Source organism: Pelobates fuscus, chromosome 4 (genome assembly GCF_036172605.1).
Source record: "Pelobates fuscus isolate aPelFus1 chromosome 4, aPelFus1.pri, whole genome shotgun sequence".
NCBI lineage: Eukaryota > Metazoa > Chordata > Amphibia > Anura > Pelobatidae > Pelobates > Pelobates fuscus.
Window position 1 is genome coordinate 304,262,176 of NC_086320.1, and position 23,733 is coordinate 304,285,908.

Below are 23,733 nucleotides of genomic sequence, written 5' to 3' on the forward strand. Positions count from 1 at the left end.
CATGATTCTGGCGGGGGAAAGGAGGTGTGTGTGAAATACTCCCAGATACCATGACATGCTGCACTTTTATACCAGATAACACAGGCCCTAACGGGAAAGTAACTATGGCCATCGAGAAGCTTGAAAGCCTCTCTGAAGAGTTAAAAAGAAACTCAGGGATCACCAATTCCTGGGATAGATGGTTTGGATGGATAAACGGATGGCAGAAAGTACTCTTCCAAGTGGGTATGGCTGTCCTAACTGTAATGATTCTTTTCCTCTTCTTTGTCTGCTGTATAATGCCTTGTGCACAGAAATATTTGCAGAAGACTGTAGATCAAACCATTGACCGCACCACCCCAACATTCCTACACCAAGACATTGATGACGGAACCTGTGACACAACACATGCACCTCTTCAGTCCCACCACATTAAGTATACAATTACTTCTCTCTAGGGAAACTATAGGGACAGCGTCTTGTCTAACGGGTAAAAAGTCTGTTGCGGAGATGTAGTGGACAAGCCGCTACGGGTTCTAGTGCAGTGAAGAGTTCAAGAAAACATGTTTGAGAAGATGAGCAGCAGCCTATTAGGGATATTATTAGGGATAGATAGTAGTTGTTTATATCGTAAATAGTAATTTTTAGGGGGGACTGTTGTGGACAGAATATTAACTCTATTAATTTTCGTAAAATGCCTATTTGCTCTGCATAACTATAATCAATATTATTCATAAGTTACTTAAAATGGCCGCTAGGGAATTTCCCCTGTAGTCAACTAACACCCTTAAATTAACAAGATGGCGCTGGAATCTGGAGGAGAGCTCCATGATGCCAGTGACATCACACCCGGTAGGATGAGCAATTGATGAACCACTTAACAACTAACCAATTGCTTTACCGGACCCTCGGAATAAAGATTCCTCAAGTCTTTCATTAACCTGAAACTTGTGTCTGGTGTGAATTACTTTGGGAGCGTGCACGTAAATACTTATTAATTTGTACAGGGGCAGATATGCAAAAATATCAAGCACTTGATTTGATCCACAACAGCTTTTCTGTAAACCCAGCACAAATTTCTTGCAATTTTTCTTCACTTTTGATTAGAAACTAGAAACTGTTTTCCCAGCAACAGGCAATATGGTAATTTTCTCTAATGATTTTTAGGATAGAAAAATCTAAAATAACAACAGATTATTTTTTATATTTGGGTTTCATATAAAGAACATTCTCTAGGCTCATGTACAATTTAGTTCAAACTAGGTACCTTTGTAACCATAGCAGTGAGTTTGATATTCTAATCAAGATTATTGATACTATCAATGTAATCTTCAAACGTGGAAAAGAGCTGCTCCAACACATAAAAAGCATCATCTATGTATCTTCTCCAGATTTTACAAAACCCGAATAAGGGATGATTATACAAAAGGTGTATCTCAATGAAGTTTATATATATATATATATTTACAGATAGATCGATTATTAATACTATTAATCAAATCTACCAACTTGTCCAAGAGCTGCTCCAACACATAACAAATATCTGGACAAGGTATGATTATATTTACACACACACATACATGTATATATATATGTATCTGTTACGGACCGTTTCAGCATAAAAGGGGAAAAATCGGTTTAGGCGATAATCCCCTTTTCCCAAAAAGGCACAGCTACTGTAAAAGCACCAAAACTCACGAATTTGGATATAAATGAATGCACCAAACTCCCGAACTGCATACCAGGGAATAAGATAGCACTCTAAGCTGGAACCTCACAAATAGCTGCTAGCAGATGAATAGGAAAAGCAGACATCAGCTTACACTCCTAGCAGTCAAACTCCAACAGCATACAGTGAATCCCCCCAAGAACGAGACAAGGCTCCGTGTTGAAGGTCAAGCAGTGGTCTGTTTATTCAGGGCTACCTGCCCCTGTATTTATGCAGGTCTCCCACCTGGTGGACACTCCCCTAGGGGACCAGATGGAAGACTGAAACAGCAGACAGACATGTATCAGATTAGTACACACAGCCACAATACTTTCCCACAATGTATCTTGGTTTCCTCCTCTCTGTCCTGGAGATAATTAATGAAGTAATTCAATTATCTCCTAGGACAAAGGCCAGACTCCATTATGCACATGGTGACACAGAAACAGACTATCACTTTAAAATACATACAGACACATTTTATACACAAAACATAGACATGTAACATATCCCCAGATAGTTCAGGTCTGGGTGCACATTATTAGGTGAATGGCACCCAGATCACACAAATACATTTTAATTGCCATGGAGCCAAAGTCTTTAATTATACGAACAGGCTCCATGGCAGGCTATCTGGGTTACTACAGTTCACATAAAACATAAACTACCGAATTTCCCTGCATTCACCAAATCCATACGAATGAGAACCAGGGGCTGGAGGTTCAGCGGTGCCTGCACGGAAAAGTGTACGATTTTGGTGCATGAAAGCCGGGCAGAAAAGTGCTGGCTGCCCGGGGAGCTCCAGAACAGCGCCACCTAGCGGCCGCTAAGTGTAACAGCGGCCACACAGTTAACAGGCAATTAACCGCAGCTTCAGGGAGTTAAATTGGCAGCACACTCCAGCTTCTGGGTGGCCAATTAACAACGCCGGCCGGCTTCCCACGGCTCTGGGGAGGTTGGTGAATGGCTGTTTGTTCGGTAGATTAAATCTACCGAACTGCTGTGCAGAAAGGGAGAAATAAATCCTTCTGCACAGTAAAATTAACCCTTTAGCTGCTGGTCCATAGTCCAGAGGCAGCAGGCGGGCAACCAGGCTCCTCCAATACAATGTGGCGAGATTGGTTTCGTCACAGTATCTATAATAATTTCAACTCACTACTGGTAAGTCATTGGCAATTTATGGAGAGTATGCCATGGGCTCTCCAGGCTATAGATTTTAAGCTCTCTATGTATATAATATGTGTGTGCTTATATAGTATTTAACTAGATGTATATAACAAATTCAAGTAGAGTCCAAGTTGATCACAGGAAAAGCAAATAAAGAAAAAACTCCACAAATGTAACATTTAACAATAATTAACAGCGCATGAACTCATATATTGTATATAATAGCGATTATGCACTACTTAGAAATCTCTAAGGGACATAGGTATATATATATTATTCATTGCTGTTAATAATATAACAATATATTTCTGTTTTTGTTGTTCGTACAGTCAATTTGAAGTTTAGATTAGAAGTTATATTTCATGCAAAAAAAGTACCTAATGGCCTTTTCAAACCCTCTGCTTTATCTATGAAAAAAATAAGTAATAACAAAGTTGACATTGCAATACTTAGTAAGGCCTATGCACAAGAGCAGAGTCTGTGATGTCATAAATTACAGCAGAGTACGTCTAGGTAACACACAGTGATGTCATTTTCAAACATTCCGTGAACACTCACAGCACTCAGAGCTACACTTCACCTGGACAGTGGTTATATTAACTGGAAATATATATTTCCTACTCACCTGCAAAGGGATCTTGTGAAAAGGCACCTCTTGAGTACAGGACCGTTGACTTGTACTTTGCTATCCTATAAAACAAGTATAATGAGAATGGTGAGTGATTCTTTTTCTGCTTTATATCTATCTGTCTAGCTATCATTTTCAAATAATTAAAACAAATGAAATTACAAATTTTAAGTTTTTATTTTGTTACTTTTTTGCATTAAATAAAAACCTAAAGGAACACTGCTCAATTCTATACCATTTAGGAATTGAATCACTATGTTCATGCAGCCCTAGTCACAACTCCCTGCATGTGACTTACACAACTTTCCTAAACACTTCCTGAAAAGAGCTTTGTAAAGCTTACACTTCCTTTACTACAAATTATGTTTAATTTAGAATTTCGTATCTCCTACTCTGTTAATAGCTTGCTAGACCATGCAGGGGTATCTTGTGTGTGATTAAAGTTTCATTTGAATAGCAGGAGATAAAAACGTTTAAAATAAGTAACATCTAAAAGAAAATTACATGTTTTTTTGCAGGCTTTGTGATTTACAGCCAGGGGAGGTGTAGCTAGGGCTGGATAGACAGAATTAAAAGTGATTTTACTTCAAAATGGTAGAGAATTGAGCAGTAAGACTTCAGAGGCATAATGTATACAGAAAAACTGCTTCATTAATATAAAGTTGTTTTGGTGATTATACTGTTACTTTAAAATATGAGCTTAAACAGCAACACAATAATAAAATGCTTAGATATTAATAACAATAATTAATTATTGATTATAAAGTCCTTACTGATTTCCTTGTGCTATACATAAAGTATTGATATAAACTCCATATAAATACACCATAGGTGTTTGTTAAAATAATGGAATCCAACGTTTATTTCTTATGCTGCCGGCAGCCATATATCAATTTTCCCAGAAACCACTGCTTTGACCTTTCAATACCCATACCACTCATTGTTACCCTTTTCTGTTCCTCCAGACACAGTTGATATTTATTTGTGTAATTTTCTCTTCATTTATTCACCAACCCATGCTTCCATAATATGTCCAACTTTACTCTGCATATAAAACCAGCTGCTGCAACAGGATTCTGTTCACACACTTTATTTCAGATACCAGTCCTGTTTTTTACAGCTCCCTTCTTTCCACATTCTATCCCTCTCAATCTACTACCTGCCCAATACATATGGCTACCAACAGGCTATTTCACTGTCAGACTGCCTAAAGTGAGTGGTAGCTAACAATTGGTCAGATTTGTTTGTCTCTAATAGATATTCCAGTTATTGGGTACATTGCTGTGTCCTATGCCATCTTTAATCAATAGAAAAAAAATCTAACTGGAAAGATTGTGACTCGATTGTGACAAAAATCAAACTGGAAAGATTGTGACTCTCGATACAATTATATACTCCGTCTAACAGTGTTTTTCCTCTTTAATACAGGTAAAATTCTCAGTGAATAGGAAACTTAAACCGCCACCACCCTCCATTAGCAGTGAATATTTCCATATTTGTGCCAGCTCTTTCCTGCTCATATGTTACACGTGCATTTATGTATGTGTTTCTGTGAACTCAGCAACATGTCGGCTAATGCTGGACTCTTTATTTCTACAAGGGACGGTCAAATCCCGTGTTCATTATACGGCAGTCTTCCTGAGCACAACATACGCACTGTACCTCCTTCTCCTCCTTATTTATGAGCACCTTTATCTAGTGGCCACAGTTTTCTGTGTATTACAGATAGTCTTAATAGACTTGGCCAAGAGGGGGAAGATGGCAATGGAAGGCATGGAGAAGAAGAATGAGGAAGAGGTGATGGAGGTGACGAAGGTGAAAGAAGAGATGAAATGGAAAGTCTTTTAAAGAAAGAATTGTTGTGGGGAAAAAGACTGCTTGCTTGTAAAGGAAAAAGTTTTTTATTAAAAAAGTTTTATAACTGAATTCTTTATTTTGTTGTTTTTCTGAGGATTCTGCTTTATATTATTAGGGCAAAGCACAGTGAAAACGTAGGAACCGGAAGCAATCATTAGTTTGAAGATTGTAATTTATTGCAAGTCTAGAACCAAAGAGAGCACCAGTAATATTCATTCTTTCATTCCTTAATAATCCCGATCTGCCACCCAGACCATTTTCAGATAGGCGATTTAAGCCCATCAATACATTGTACACAGGGAACCTGACGTTTTGAAATTCTCCAACTTCCTAATGCTGTCTCTCACTTTCCAACCCTCATCATCATTACAACAATGCCTGATTTATTTGCTCTTACAATTCTGATCCTTTCTGTGCAGTGACATGTTATAGATTTAATGCTTGAGAAGAATGGATTTATAAGGGAAAATAAATAACTTAATGGTAGTTACTGGGCCTGGATATTCCACTGTCCAATGGTCCCAGTGTGGTCGCACACTTCAAAAACCACTGGTGTTTGCACCTTTTGGGAAGACAGATTCCGCAGCACAAAGAAATCATCAAACCTATTCTATATCTCATTGTTTGATCAAATGCTGAAATTGGTGATTGTGCTGTTCTTCTTAGCTGAGCTCTGCTCTTAAAGGGACAGCTCATTAAAATGGATAAGGTGGCTGGTGTCCCTTGGCTCTGTTCAACAGGCAGGGATAAACTCTGCCTTAATTATACCAGTCCACATCAACAATGGGCGGAAATGATATGCAGAGACTACTCAGCCCACGCTCTGAGCCTATCTTCCCATAGCACTGTTTAGCGTGAGGTACACTCCAAGAGGGAAATTTAGCTTGTCCCCCTACGAGATTTTATTTGGTTCAGCTCCCAGGCTAGGCTGTTACTTTCCTCAGCAGCTCCAAATTCAGTCAGATGCAATGGTAAATTACATAACTGCTCTCTCTCTCATGCCTTGACCAAAATCCATGCGCAAGTGTTTTCTTCTATTCCAGATCCAGTGTCTGATACAATCACCCATAAGTTACTCCCTGGTGATTGGGTTCTGGTTAAGAAATTCCTGAGAAAGCACACACTTGAGCCAAGATTTCATGGTTTATTCCAAGTCCTTCTAACTACATCTACCTCAGTAAAACTAGCTGGGAAGGACACTTGGATACACGCTTCGCACTGCAAGAAAGTTCCAGCTCCAGAGGAAGCTTTACTGTGATATTGTCTCTTGTACTTTTCCACAATCCCAACATTCGACTATATACAAAGACATACCTAATAAAAAGGACCCACACATTTGTGTGACTGGTGACCATTGGGGACATCACTGTAGTTCCTGGAAAGCAGCGGGTTGGAACACGGGCCGACCATGGGGTTACAGACCACAAAGTGCCTTAGATAGAGTGGACAGGAATGGGAAATCCTTGTTACACAGAATGACTTTGTGCAATCCAACTGGGTCTACTCCAATGAAACTTACCTTAAACATAGAACACCCTAGTCCAGGAGACACTGGAGAGTATATAATGGGAATGTACTGGAGAGGGGGTAGTTCATACAATAAATTGGGAACTTTCTATTTACAAGACATGCACACATCACCTGAGTGGGTAGATACAAGACATATGACCATCAACCCTCTCAAACCCCACATTAAGACTCTTAAAGACATAGTAGCCATAGCTAACCCTACATTTGAAGACACTATGGCAGTAGAGACTGGTTTTTCAGACACTAATCTATGGCTTGAGTGGATGAGATATAATGCTAATTCTCATAATAAAACTAACTGTTATGTTTGTGGTGGAGCCAGACCCCATCTAGGTACAGTGCCTCTAAATCTACCTCCTGATGTTGAAACATGTTTCTTAAAGGACCACTCTAGTGCCAGGAAAACATACTCGTTTTCCTGGCAATAGAGTGCCCTGAGGGTGCCCCCACCCTCAGGGACCCCCTCCCGCCCGGCTCTGGAAAGGGGAAAGGGGTAAAAACTTACCTTTTTCCAGCGGTGGGCGGAGAGATCTCCTCCTCCGATCCTCCTCTTCTCCTCCCCGTCGGCTGAATGCGCACGCACGGCAAGAGCTGCGCGCGCATTCAGCCGGTCACATAGGAAAGCATTCATAATGCTTTCCTATGGACGCTTGCGTGCTCTCACTGTGATTTTCACAGTGAGAATCACGCAAGCGCCTCTAGCGGCTGTCAGTGAGACAGCCACTAGAGGAAATAGGGGAAGGCTTAACCCATTCACAAACATAGCAGTTTCTCTGAAACTGCTATGTTTATGAAAAAATGGGTTAACCCTAGAAGGACCTGGCACCCAGACCACTTCATTAAGCTGAAGTGGTCTGGGTGCCTAGAGTGGTCCTTTAAGTCTCTATGTGCAGTCAATTACAAACTCATCAGTATGTGAATCATGGAAGAAGATATACCCTCTAACCCAAAGGGATATCAGGCCACCTTATGGAGTCACAGTATATTCAGGTAATTACACTTGATACACTACACAAAGTACCACAGGGAAGTTTGTGGGAAAATTCCCTTCTGGTTATTGTGCTACATGCCGAAAGCCTCCAGCTACCCTGTTAATACATCAAGTTAAATACTTGAGAGACATTTATTGGCTATGTGGATACATGCAACTCAGATCCAAATTGACAGGCCTATGGTGGGGGGAATGTGCTTTTACTAAAGTTATCATGCCCATACACATAATATCAGACAACCACCAAGGCCCTCTTGACTCACCACACACATACTTTAGAGTAAAAAGAGACACTCCTGTACAGGGCAGTTTCAACCCTCACATATACATAGATGCCAAGGGGGGTGCCAAATGATTTTAAAGCCAGGGATGAGGTTGCAGCTGGATTCAAATCCTTGATTCCACTCATCACGGCCTATAAGAATGTAAATTGGATTAATTACATCTACTAAAACCAACAATGTTTTGTCAATTATACCAGAGATGCCCTCCAGGGACTGGCAGAACAATTACAAGCCACCTCCCAAATGTCATTTCAGAATAGGATGGCCATAGACATGATTCTGGCGGGGGAAAGGAGGTGTGTGTGAAATACTCCCAGATACCATGACATGCTGCACTTTTATCCCAGATAACACAGGCCCTAACGGGAAAGTAACTATGGCCATCGAGAAGCTTGAAAGCCTCTCTGAAGAGTTAAAAAGAAACTCAGGGATCACCAATTCCTGGGATAGATGGTTTGGATGGATAAACGGATGGCAGAAAGTACTCTTCCAAGTGGGCATGGCTGTCCTAACTGTAATGATTCTTTTCCTCTTCTTTGTCTGCTGTATAATGCCTTGTGCACAGAAATATTTGCAGAAGACTGTAGATCAAACCATTGACCGCACCACCCCAACATTCCTACACCAAGACATTGATGACGGAACCTGTGACACAACACATGCACCTCTTCAGTCCCACCACATTAAGTATACAATTACTTCTCTCTAGGGAAACTATAGGGACAGCGTCTTGTCTAACGGGTAAAAAGTCTGTTGCGGAGATGTAGTGGACAAGCCGCTACGGGTTCTAGTGCAGTGAAGAGTTCAAGAAAACATGTTTGAGAAGATGAGCAGCAGCCTATTAGGGATATTATTAGGGATAGATAGTAGTTGTTTACATCGTAAATAGTAATTTTTAGGGGGGACTGTTGTGGACAGAATATTAACTCTATTAATTTTTGTAAAATGCCTATTTGCTCTGCATAACTATAATCAATATTATTCATAAGTTACTTAAAATGGCTGCTAGGGAATTTCCCCTGTAGTCAACTAACACCCTTGAATTAACAAGATGGCGCTGGAATCTGGAGGAGAGCTCCATGATGCCAGTGACATCACATCCGGTAGGATGAGCAATTGATGAACCACTTAACACCTAACCAATTGCTTTACCGGACCCTCGGAATAAAGATTCCTCAAGTCTTTCATTAACCTGAAACTTGTGTCTGGTGTGAATTACTTTGGGAGTGTGCACGTAAATACTTATTAATTTGGACAGGGGCAGATATGCAAAAATATCAAGCACTTGATTTGATCCACAACAGCTTTTCTGTAAACCCAGCACAAATTTCTTGCAATTTTTCTTCACTTTTGATTAGAAACTAGAAACTGTTTTCCCAGCAACAGGCAATATGGTAATTTTCTCTAATGATTTTTAGGATAGAAAAATCTAAAATAACAACTGATTATTTTTTATATTTGGGTTTCATATAAAGAACATTCTCTAGGCTCATGTACAATTTAGTTCAAACTAGGTACCTTTGTAACCATAGCAGTGAGTTTGATATTCTAATCAAGATTATTGATACTATCAATGTAATCTTCAAATGTGGAAAAGAGCTGCTCTAACACATAAAAAGCATCATCTATGTATCTTTTTCAGATTTTACAAAACCCGAATAAGGGATGATTATACAAAAGGTGTATCTCAATGAAGTTTATATATATATATATATTTACAGATAGATCGATTATTAATACTATTAATAAAATCTACCAACTTGTCCAAGAGCTGCTCCAACACATAACAAATATCTGGACAAGGTATGATTATATTTACACACACACATACATGTATATATATATGTATCTATAATAATTTCAACTCACTACTGGTAAGTCATTGGCAATTTATGGAGAGTATGCCATGGGCTCTCCAGGCTATAGATTTTAAGCTCTCTATGTATATAATATGTGTGTGCTTATATAGTATTTAACTAGATGTATATAACAAATTCAAGTAGAGTCCAAGTTGATCACAGGAAAAGCAAATAAAGAAAAAACTCCACAAATGTAACATTTAACAATAATTAACAGCGCATGAACTCATATATTGTATATAATAGCGATTATGCACTACTTAGAAATCTATAAGGGACATAGGTATATATATTATTCAATGCTGTTAATAATATAAAAATATATTTCTGTTTTTGTTGTTCGTACAGTCAATTTGAAGTTTAGATTAGAAGTTATATTTCATGCAAAAAAGTACCTAATGGCCTTTTAAAACCCTCTGCTTTATCTATGAAAAAAATAAGTAATAACAAAGTTGACATTGCAATACTTAGTAAGGCCTATGCACAAGAGCAGAGTCTGTGATGTCATAAATTACAGCAGAGTACGTCTAGGTAACACACAGTGATGTCATTTTCAAACATTCCGTGAACACTCACAGCACTCAGAGCTACACTTCACCTGGACAGTGGTTATATTAACTGGAAATATATATTTCCTACTCACCTGCAAAGGGATCTTGTGAAAAGGCACCTCTTGAGTACAGGACCGTTGACTTGTACTTTGCTATCCTATAAAACAAGTATAATGAGAATGGTGAGTGATTCTTTTTCTGCTTTATATCTATCTGTCTAGCTATCATTTTTAAATAGTTAGGGATTATTCTAGCTTTAGTGACTGAATAATCTAAATTTTATTAATGACAGGAGGCGAATATTTGCTTTATCTTTCTTTACTGAACCTCCCAGCAGCAAAGGAACAGTTAACAGTAATGTAAAAAGTTCAAGCAATCAGATAGTATAACAGTATTATATGATGTCATCAAACTCCTCCCATATCCTCTTTCTTGCTGTGGTCGATGATATGTCTGTGTCAACCGTGTAAACTCTAACGATGAACTGCGGACTAAGTTGGAGTCCTGAAGTAGTCAACATGTGGAATCTTCAGCGTGCTTGAAGGAGCCGTATATACAAAGGTATTTTTCACACTAAGGGAATAGAGAAGAGACGTGAGAGTATAGGTTCTCATACTACGTGAATGCAATTTATGGCATGTATGTTAAGAACAAATTGTAGTTACTCTTTGAATATAATATTGAATATTTCAAACACTAGATTAGAAGTGTTATGGCTTACCTGGGCGGGTGTTAAAAAGTGAAAATAAAGAAGGGGGGGAAAATATTCGCCTCCTGTCATTACTAAAATTTAGATTATTCAGTCACTAAAGCTAGAATAATCCCTAATTTTATGGCAAGACAGGAGGCTTCATATTTGCTGTTTTAACGCTCCTATATGATAGAAGATGCAGCATGTGTCATAGGTTTGAAATAAAATGTACGGAATGTGGACTCTCTGGACCAATCTGCAGATGACAAAATGTCTGAGAGGAAGCTTCCCGCGCGAAAGGCTGAGGATGTGGCTGCTCCTCTGACTGAATATGCGCCAAAATTTGAGTCAATGCCTGCTTGCGCTAGTATCCATCTGATCCACCATGCGACGGTTTGTGTGGTTTTACATAAGACACGAGGAGGGGTCCCGTAGGGGGGGCGTAGAGTGGTGGTGGCATCTAAATAATGCCTTACGCAGAGTGCCACGCAGAGTGACTGTCTATTAGGAAAGTAAGGTAGAATACGGAGGAAGAATTAGTTTTGTTCGCTAATTTTCATTAGCGGTCCAGGATTCTAAAAGGGAAAAGACTTGAGTGATATCCCAGAAACAGGAGTATTTAGGAAGAGGGGGTCTGGCTAACCTGATCCCTCGTAAAAGTCTACAGACTGAAGGATGTTTCCCTATTGACGCATTGTCAATGGGATTATGGGCCGTAGAGATAGTGGATCTATAGACATTAATTGATCGATAGGATTTACCTTGATCAAATAGGGTAGACAGAAAATTTAGGATGATTGTCAGAGGTGCTGAAAAACACCAGCTGACCCATGTCTTCCTCGACTAGTGCCTGGGGCCCAGGAGTCCCATAGGAGAGCCTGAGTTGTCTCAGAAAGTCCTGAGACGTTCCAAGATCCCCTGAAACGGTCCAAGCTACAAGCTGGAGCCGGTCCTGAAGGGCGAGTGGGTGAAAGTGCCCTGTTGGGTTCCTGAGGATGTCGGGTGATCGAGGTAGAAGAATTGGATAGTTCACTGATAATTCTAACAGGGTTGGAAACCAAGTCTGGGTTCTCCTTAGTGGAGTGACAATGACTATCGTCACTAGTAGGGCTTTGACCCGGTAGAGGGTGCGTTGGATCATGGAGAAAGGTGGGAACGCACAGGCTCCTGTCTCCAGCCAAGGATGTAGAAATGCGTTGACTGCCCATGACTGGGGTCTGGGAGCCAGCTGATAAAGGCTTCCATCTGGCGGTTCAGACGGGATGCAAACAGGTCCAGTGTAAGGGGCCCGCGAAGGCAATGAATTTGGTGGAACACGCGGGGGTCTAATTGCCAGTCGCTTACATCCCTCCAATGGCGAGAGAACCAATCCGCAACTAGGTTGTCCGTTCTGATAGATAAGTTCCGTTCTAGACAGAATTGGTAAAGATCTTTGGTCAGATCGGATAGTAGCTTGGATCGAGAGCCTCCTAACCGATTCACATAGCGCACTGCAGAGACGTTGTCCATGCGCAGTACTACAGTTGAAACAGTCTTTCGTGAAACTGCGAAAGATCCTGTAATCAATTCCAAACAATTGATGTGCAGTGCTTGTTCGGATGGGGACCAAAGTCCCCCTGTGGACCCTTGGGCGCATGTGGCGCCCCATCCCAGGAGACTGGCATCGGATTCCAGAATGAAATCTGGTTGTGATCCGAAGATGGCTTTGCCATTCCAGGCTTCCATATTGTGAAGCCACCAGTGAAGTTCTATATGAACTTCGTCTGTCAGTTGGATGTACTGATCGTAGGAGGTGGAACGGTGTAGGTAGTATGTCTTGAGCCGTTGCATGGCTCGGTAGTGTAAAGGTCCTGGGTAAATGGCTTGGATAGAGGCGGACAGTAGGCCTATAGTATGGGCCAGATCGCGTAAGCGAATCTGATGAGTTGATAACAATTTGCGAATGTCTTGTGCCATTATCAGGATGTCATCCAAATATATGATGGATCGAATCCCCTGTGATCGGAGTAGCGCCATCACTGGTTTCATCAGTTTCGTGAAACATGGTGCGGAGCATAGTCCGAACGGGAGGCATGTGAATTGCCAGATTTCCTCTTGCCAGAGGAATTGAAGGAAAAGCTCGATGGTTGCGAGCAATAGGAACTGTGAGGTATGCGTCTTTGAGATCGAAGCTGGAGAACCAATCTCCCACGCAAAGGAGGTCCCTGAGTAGATGGACGCCCTCCATCTTGAAGTGGCGATACCTGACAAAGTGATTCAGGTTTTTTTAAGTTGATAATTGGGCGTAGGTCTCCAGTTTTTTGTGGCCAAAAAAAAAAAATGTTGCTTAGAAAAGTATGCGGGAAAGGGAATTTCTCTATTGGCTCTTTTTTTACTAGCTTGCGCAGTTCGGTTTGTAGTGTCAGGTTGTCTGCTGCAGACATCTGTAGTGGTGTAGGTGGGGTGTCCTGGAAGGGGTGGAAAGGAAATCTATTTGAACCCTTGGACTGTGTGTAGGATCCATAGATCCTGAGAAAGTAATTCCCACTGTTGGAAAAACTGGTTAATCGACCTGCTATAGGTACATTGAAAGAAGGGAGATTTATTACCTGGAGCAGCTCTTCCGCGTAGGAAGGCAGATCCACGTCCCCGGATAGACCCTCTATTAGTGAATAGTTGCCTGTGGTAGGGTCGGGGTTGTCCCGATTGCCAATAGTTTTCAGAGGGGCGAGGCCTGTAGCCTGTGAAGTTCGGCTGTTAGTTCGGCCTCTATAACGTCCAGCTCTCCCAGAAAAACGGCCTGACTGAGAACGAAAAACCCTGCGCAAGGAGGATTGAGCCTTATTTAGGGTGGTGAACACCGCTACATGTTTGGAAAGGTCTTTCATGAACGAGTCCCCAAACAGTAATCCATTGCCTCTGGTCCCAGTTCTCGGGAGCTCAGATCGGCTAATTTTGCATCCAGTTTGTACAGTGCCGCCTAGCGTCTCTCAGTGGACATGGCCACATTAGCGTTGCCTAGTAAGCATAAGGCTCTCTGGCCCACTCTCTAACTGTGTTTGGGTCAAATCTGGCGTGAGAGCTACCTTGTTTGGCATGGTCGGTCGAGGGCACTCGGAGTTTTGCCCTCATTTCTTTGTCCAGTGGTTTGCATAACCACATTTTACAAAAGTTGGAAATGTGCTCTGGTGGAGGCCATTCTGACGACCGTGGGTGTCTGATGACCCTGGGGTCAAATAAAGGATCACCCGAAGCATCCAGAAGGATGTTGAATCGGGTCCTTTTGATAAGGTAGTATAGCATCTAGATCTTTATGTGTGAGAAAGGTTTCCTTGACAAATTCCGAAGACGGTATCCCCTAGCGCATTCGCCGAGGGGTCGTCACCAGAATATCCAAGGAAATAATCGTCAACCCCGTCTAACGTGTGGGATGTAGACCCTCTAAGGGGTTAAAGTTAGCTTGAACGGGGCGAGTGGCAATCCATTTTTGGGACTTGGCAGGAGCCTTGCCCTTGCCCGCAGACCAACTCTCCCCTTTCCAGGGGCGTTTGCGTGTAACCTCCTGATCCGAGGGTTGAGAGTCCTCGGAATCAGAGAGTTGACGTGCAGTAGGGGTGACTTCGGCCGAAGTCTTCTCATGAAAGGCTGCTAATGCCTTGGGGATGGAATCTGCAATGGGTGAAACCAACCAGGCTCTGAGTACCTGGGATATAGCGGGCTCATTATTGTCAGACATGGTATGTCTTAGAGCGGTTGCCAAACAGTTAAGTATATTAATTTGAAAGAATGGAGTTGAATGGGGTTTACCCAAAATTATTTCAGAGTATAGATGGGGGTCACCCAAAATATTTGTGTAGTTTAATACGTAGGCGGCACTCAATATTTAGTGGGGTTGTCCACTAAAATATACACAAGTGGGTTGTACCACTATGATAGTAAACAGTGGGGTTAACCACTTAATTATAACCATAGACAGTGGGGTTCACCACTGAGTAGTAATAAAGTGGTGTATCACTTAATTATAGTGTATTTGTATAAGGGGGTCACCCTTAACAGTAATATTGGTGTTAAAACACCTTAATAATTGATATTAAAGTGTTGTATCACTTTAATTATAGTGCATTTGTATAAGGGGGTCACCCTTAACAGTAATATTGGTGTTAAAACACCTTAAGAATTGATATTAAAGTGTTGTATACTTTAATTATAGTGCATTTGTATAAGGGGGTCACCCTGAACAGTAATATTGGTGTTAAAACACCTTAAGAATTGATATTAAAGTGTTGTATCACTTTAATTATAGTGCATTTGTATAAGGGGATCACCCTTAACAGTAATATTGGTGTTAAAACACCTTAAGAATTGATATTAAAGTGTTGTATCACTTTAATTATAGTGCATTTGTATAAGGGGGGCACCCTTAACAGTAATATTGGTGTTAAAACACCTTAAGAATTGATATTAAAGTGTTGTATCCCTTTAATTATAGTGCATTTGTATAAGGGGGGCACCCTTAACAGTAATATTGGTGTTAAAACACCTTAAGAATTGATATTAAAGTGTTGTATCACTGTAATTATAGTGTATTTGTATACGGGGGTCACCCTTAACAGTAATATTGGTGTTAAAAACACCTTAAGAATTGATATTAAAGGGGGGCGGGGCTGGGCCGCCATGCTGAACAGTCGCACAAGAGAGTAGCTCCTGCAACCTGTCCACAATTGAAGCATATAAACACGAAATTTGTACCAACCTGACGACTGACAGCTGCAGCACATTGCAGGGAGGCACACCCGTACCAAGGCAAGGCTTGCAGAGTATGTTTTAGTCCCTTGGTGAGGTGATCCTCATCGCCAAGATGAGGCCTACTCGGGCGGTGAATGGGGTGGACGGCCGCCCCCCTACTGTCCTGCCAAATAGGGCCATACCAGAAGCATGAGGCTGGGTGGTCCTGGCCCCATTTCCCCCCCCCCCCCGGACCGGCGGGGGTGATCCCGGTCCACACCCCAGGGCCCCTACTGCCGCCAGGACAACACAAAGCACAGGAGCCGCATCTGAAATGGCGGAGACCGCGTGTTGTGGTACCTATGCCGAGGGGGAAGACCAACGCTCCCTCCTCACTCACCACACCACAAGAAGATATCTGGCATGTGCAGTCTCGACACCGGGCGAAAGCTGTAACAGACATAAATCCCCAGCATTGCACTTGCCACGCTTGGACCAACAGGGAGCAAAGGCACCGGTCCTGGTTGAGCGGGGGAGCTGGAGAAACAACAAACCGGCAGACGCAACACGAAAACAAGCAAAGGTGGACTGCCCTCTCACACTTACCCTTGCACCTACCCGAGAAGACGGGTCCCGACATGAAGCACCGCTCCAGCTTAGCAGCCGGACCCGCAGCACCTCCCAGATTGCCGTGCAGGGGCTGCAACGCCTGGAGAGAGCACAACCACAGCGGACCCACACTAAACCACTGCCCGTAATCAGCAGAGCAGATGCTCACTCGAACGCTCTGATAACTATATACATGTCTAATTTGCCACAACGTGTTTATTGCCTAACAATGCTTGCCATCTCTAATCGAGACCAAATTCATTTAAATGTACCACTCAGTATCTTAACAATGCCTAAAGTATTGCTGACTCCTTTCATGCTGTGGGGGTCTCTGGGGGGATCTCACTCTCAAGGGCCATATAAGCAACCCAGCTCCCTACACCACCCGGGCTTTGACCCACATATATAGCTTGGAGCTGTAACACTCATCCTATCCTACCTGAACCTCTCACACCCAATCAATAGTTTGCCTTTTATTCTCACACTTTAATCTACTTACCAACTATCACAAGGTGACACTCATCATAGTAGTGAGACACGGTTCCCCTGCATCACCCTCTATGATTTACCTCTCACTGTGCTCGCATTGCTGCATACAACTTTAAGTCAGTACACCAGGGACTCCAAACTCCTGCTCACTCGCTCGGGGGGCCATTGGGGTGTTCTAAAGTTCATAGCTTTTGTGACTCAGACAAGTTAAGAGATGATTAAACTTATGTTGAACATAGTCTAGCCACACATAATAAGCCTGCTTCACACTCATAATTTTAAAAAATTGTGCTGTTACTCTATGCCATATTGTTTTCTACTGTTGTTATTGAGCTTGATACAGCTGTCGTGGCTTTACAAGCATGTTGTTCTCACTGTCACAACAAAAATAAAGAATTATAAAAAAAAAAGAATTGATATTAAAGACACTCAATATAATGAAGTGGCAGATAATAAAATGGTGGGGGTCACCCACAAAGCCTTCCTTTATTTAGTAACAACAATGATAATACAGCAGGTGTTGGAAAAAATCCTGAGAAGGAAATAAAAGGGGGGAAAAAAATCACTAAAAGACATTCAGGTATTAGCACTTTAAGGTGCTATAACAGAAGAGGAAAATAGTACTTACCAGATCCGAAGTCAGGCGAGTTGATCGCTGCTCTGGTGACTGGAATGCAAATAAAATGGCCGCCGCCAGCAAAAGGGCGGGAAACAATGCACTTGCTAAGTGCTGATGCGAACGGGCGGGGTAACGCGAGGGCGCGAAACTGAGAATAGTAAAAAGCAGTAATGAGTCGCAGGAGGAAAAACCTCCTGCGATTTAAAGGGGAAATCTAAATAAAGTTTAATAGGAAATTGACAAAGTAGTCCAAGATTGAATAGAATTAAATTAAAATAAATAGAGCATAAATGTTTCCACAGAAAGTGTTGTTAAAGTGATAAGTGAATAAAGTGTTAAAGGTATATGACCATTGTAATACATTTTTTAATTGAAATAGTGTATTAAAGGTTAAATGATACAGCAATATAATTGGAACAGACTCACCTGGGAGGCAAGCAGCAAAGAAAGAGGATATGGGAGGAGTTTGATGACATCATATAATACTGTTATACTATCTGATTGGTTGAACTTTTTACATTACTGTTAACTGTTCCTTTGCTGCTGGGAGGTTCAGTAAAGAAAGATAAAGCAAATATGAAGCCTCCTGTCTTGCCATGAAATTAAAACAAATGAAATTACAAATTTTAAGTTTTTATTTTGTTACTTTTTTGCATTAAATAAAAACCTAAAGGAACACTGCTCAATTCTATACCATTTAGGAATTGAATCACTATGTTCATGCAGCCCTAGTCACAACTCCCTGCATGTGACTTACACAACTTTCCTAAACACTTCCTGAAAAGAGCTTTGTAAAGCTTACACTTCCTTTACTACAAATTATGTTTAATTTAGAATTTCGTATCTCCTACTCTGTTAATAGCTTGCTAGACCATGCAGGGGTATCTTGTGTGTGATTAAAGTTTCATTTGAATAGCAGGAGATAAAAACGTTTAAAATAAGTAACATCTAAAAGAAAATTACATGTTTTTTTGCAGGCTTTGTGATTTACAGCCAGGGGAGGTGTAGCTAGGGCTGGATAGACAGAATTAAAAGTGATTTTACTTCAAAATGGTAGAGAATTGAGCAGTAAGACTTCAGAGGCATAATGTATACAGAAAAACGGCTTCATTAATATAAAGTTGTTTTGGTGATTATACTGTTACTTTAAAATATGAGCTTAAACAGCAACACAATAATAAAATGCTTAGATATTAATAACAATAATTAATTATTGATTATAAAGTCCTTACTGATTTCCTTGTGCTATACATAAAGTATTGATATAAACTCCATAGAAATACACCATAGGTGATTGTTAAAATAATAGAATCCAACGTTTATTTCTTATGCTGCCGGCAGCCATATATCAATTTTCCCAGAAACCACTGCTTTGACCTTTCAATACCCATACCACTCATTGTTACCCTTTTCTGTTCCTCCAGACACAGTTGATATTTATTTGTGTAATTTTCTCTTCATTTATTCACCAACCCATGCTTCCATAATATGTCCAACTTTACTCTGCATATAAAACCAGCTGCTGCAACAGGATTCTGTTCACACACTTTATTTCAGATACCAGTCCTGTTTTTTACAGCTCCCTTCTTTCCACATTCTATCCCTCTCAATCTACTACCTGCCCAATACATATGGCTACCAACAGGCTATTTCACTGTCAGACTGCCTAAAGTGAGTGGTAGCTAACAATTGGTCAGATTTGTTTGTCTCTAATAGATATTCCAGTTATTGGGTACATTGCTGTGTCCTATGCCATCTTTAATCAATAGAAAAAAAATCACACTGGAAAGATTGTGACTCGATTGTGACAAAAATCAAACTGGAAAGATTGTGACTCTCGATAAAATTATATACTCCGTCTAACAGTGTTTTTCCTCTTTAATACAGGTAAAATTCTCAGTGAATAGGAAATTTAAACCGCCACCACCCTCCATTAGCAGTGAATATTTCCATATTTGTGCCAGCTCTTTCCTGCTCATATGTTACACGTGCATTTATGTATGTGTTTCTGTGAACTCAGCAACATGTCGGCTAATGCTGGACTCTTTATTTCTACAAGGGACGGTCAAATCCCGTGTTCATTATACGGCAGTCTTCCTGAGTACAACATACGCACTGTACCTCCTTCTCCTCCTTATTTATGAGCACCTTTATCTAGTGGCCACAGTTTTCTGTGTATTACAGATAGTCTTAATAGACTTGGCCAAGAGGGGGAAGATGGCAATGGAAGGCATGGAGAAGAAGAATGAGGAAGAGGTGATGGAGGTGACGAAGGTGAAAGAAGAGATGAAATGGAAAGTCTTTTAAAGAAGGAATTGTTGTGGGGAAAAAGACTGCTTGCTTGTAAAGGAAAAAGTTTTTTATTAAAAAAGTTTTATAACTGAATTCTTTATTTTGTTGTTTTTCTGAGGATTCTGCTTTATATTATTAGGGCAAAGCACAGTGAAAACGTAGGAACCGGAAGCAATCATTAGTTTGCAGATTGTAATTTATTGCAAGTCTAGAACCAAAGAGAGCACCAGTAATATTAATTCTTTCATTCCTTAATAATCCCGATCTGCCACCCAGACCATTTTCAGATAGGCGATTTAAGCCCATCAATACATTGTACACAGGGAACCTGACGTTTTGAAATTCTCCAACTTCCTAATGCTGTCTCTCACTTTCCAACCCTCATCATCATTACAACAATGCCTGATTTATTTGCTCTTACAATTCTGATCCTTTCTGTGCAGTGACATGTTATAGATTTAATATTGAGAAAAATGGATTTATAAGGGAAAATAAATAACTTAATGGTAGTTACTGGGCCTGGATATTCCACTGTCCAATGGTCCCAGTGTGGTCGCACACTTCAAAAACCACTGGTGTTTGCACCTTTTGGGAAGACAGATTCCGCAGCACAAAGAAATCATCAAACCTATTCTATATCTCATTGTTTGATCAAATGCTGAAATTGGTGATTGTGCTGTTCTTCTTAGCTGAGCTCTGCTCTTAAAGGGACAGCTCATTAAAATGGATAAGGTGGCTGGTGTCCCTTGGCTCTGTTCAACAGGCAGGGATAAACTCTGCCTTAATTATACCAGTCCACATCAACAATGGGCGGAAATGATATGCAGAGACTACTCAGCCCACGCTCTGAGCCTATCTTCCCATAGCACTGTTTAGCGTGAGGTACACTCCAAGAGGGAAATTTAGCTTGTCCCCCTACGAGATTCTATTTGGTTCAGCTCCCAGGCTAGGCTGTTACTTTCCTCAGCAGCTCCAAATTCAGTCAGATGCAATGGTAAATTACATAACTGCTCTCTCTCATGCCTTGACCAAAATCCATGCGCAAGTGTTTTCTTCTATTCCAGATCCAGTGTCTGATACAATCACCCATAAGTTACTCCCTGGTGATAGGGTTCTGGTTAAGAAATTCCTGAGAAAGCACACACTTGAGCCAAGATTTCATGGTTTATTCCAAGTCCTTCTAACTACATCTACCTCAGTAAAACTAGCTGGGAAGGACACTTGGATACACGCTTCGCACTGCAAGAAAGTTCCAGCTCCAGAGGAAGCTTTACTGTGATATTGTCTCTTGTACTTTTCCACAATCCCAACATTCGACTATATACAAAGACATACCTAATAAAAAGGACCCACACATTTGTGTGACTGGTGACCATTGGGGACATCACTGTAGTTCCTGGAAAGCAGCGGGTTGGAACACGGGCCGACCATGGGGTTACAGACCACAAAGCGCCTTAGATAGAGTGGACAGGAATGGGAAATCCTTGTTACACAGAATGACTTTGTGCAAACCAACTGGGTCTACTCCAATGAAACTTACCTTAAACATAGAACACCCTAGTCCAGGAGACACTGGAGAGTATAAAATGGGAATGTACTGGAGAGGGGGTAGTTCATACAATAAATTGGGAACTTTCTATTTACAAGACATGCACACATCACCTGAGTGGGTAGATACAAGACATATGACCATCAACCCTCTCAAACCCCACATTAAGACTCTTAAAGACATGGTAGCCATAGCTAACCCTACATTTGAAGACACTATGGCAGTAGAGACTGGTTTTTCAGACACTAATCTATGGCTTGAGTGGATGAGATATAATGCTAATTCTCATAATAAAACTAACTGTTATGTTTGTGGTGGAGCCAGACCACATCTAGGTACAGTGCCTCTAAATCTACCTCCTGATGTTGAAACATGTTTCTTAAAGGACCACTCTAGTGCCAGGAAAACATACTCGTTTTCCTGGCACTAGAGTGCCCTGAGGGTGCCCCCACCCTCAGGGACCCCCTCCCGCCCGGCTCTGGAAAGGGGAAAGGGGTAAAAACTTACCTTTTTCCAGCGGTGGGCGGAGAGATCTCCTCCTCCGATCCTCCTCTTCTCCTCCCCGTCGGCTGAATGCGCACGCGCGGCAAGAGCTGCGCGCGCATTCAGCCGGTCACATAGGAAAGCATTCATAATGCTTTCCTATGGACGCTTGCGTGCTCTCACTGTGATTTTCACAGTGAGAATCACGCAAGCGCCTCTAGCGGCTGTCAGTGAGACAGCCACTAGAGGAAATAGGGGAAGGCTTAACCCATTCACAAACATAGCAGTTTCTCTGAAACTGCTATGTTTATGAAAAAATGGGTTAACCCTAGAAGGACCTGGCACCCAGACCACTTCATTAAGCTGAAGTGGTCTGGGTGCCTAGAGTGGTCCTTTAATCCCTTAAGGACACATGACATGTGTGACATGTCATGATTCCCTTTTATTCCAGAAGTTTGGTCCTTAAGGGGTTAAGTCTCTATGTGCAGTCAATTACAAACTCATCAGTATGTGAATCATGGAAGAAGATATACCCTCTAACCCAAAGGGATATCAGGCCACCTTATGGAGTCACAGTATATTCAGGTAATTACACTTGATACACTACACACAGTACCACAGGGAAGTTTGTGGGAAAATTCTCTTCTGGTTATTGTGCTACATGCCGAAAGCCTCCAGCTACCCTGTTAATACATCAAGTTAAATACTTGAGAGACATTTATTGGCTATGTGGATACATGCAACTCAGATCCAAATTGACAGGCCTATGGTGGGGGTAATGTGCTTTTACTAAAGTTATCATGCCCATACACATAATATCAGACAACCACCAAGGCCCTCTTGACTCACCACACACATACTTTAGAGTAAAAAGAGACACTCCTGTACAGGGCAGTTTTGACCCTCACATATACATAGATGCCAAGGGGGAATCTTCAAACGTGGAAAAGAGCTGCTCCAACACATAAAAAGCATCATCTATGTATCTTCTCCAGATTTTACAAAACCCGAATAAGGGATGATTATACAAAAGGTGTATTTCAATGAAGTTTATATATATATATATATATATTTACAGATAGATCGATTATTAATACTATTAATCAAATCTACCAACTTGTCCAAGAGCTGCTCCAACACATAACAAATATCTGGACAAGGTATGATTATATTTACACACACACATACATGTATATATATATTTATCTATAATAATTTCAACTCACTACTGGTAAGTCATTGGCAATTTATGGAAAGTATGCCATGGGCTCTCCAGGCTATAGATTTTAAGCTCTCTATGTATATAATATGTGTGTGCTTATATATTATTTAACTAGATGTATATAACAAATTCAAGTAGAGTCCAAGTTGATCACAGGAAAAGCAAATAAAGAAAAAACTCCACAAATGTAACATTTAACAATAATTAACAGCGCATGAACTCATATATTGTATATAATAGCGATTATGCACTACTTAGAAATCTATAAGGGACATAGGTATATATATTATTCATTGCTGTTAATAATATAAAAATATATTTCTGTTTTTGTTGTTCGTACAGTCAATTTGAAGTTTAGATTAGAAGTTATATTTCATGCAAAAAAGTACCTAATGGCCTTTTCAAACCCTCTGCTTTATCTATGAAAAAAATAAGTAATAACAAAGTTGACATTGCAATACTTAGTAAGGCCTATGCAGAAGAGCAGAGTCTGTGATGTCATAAATTACAGCAGAGTATGT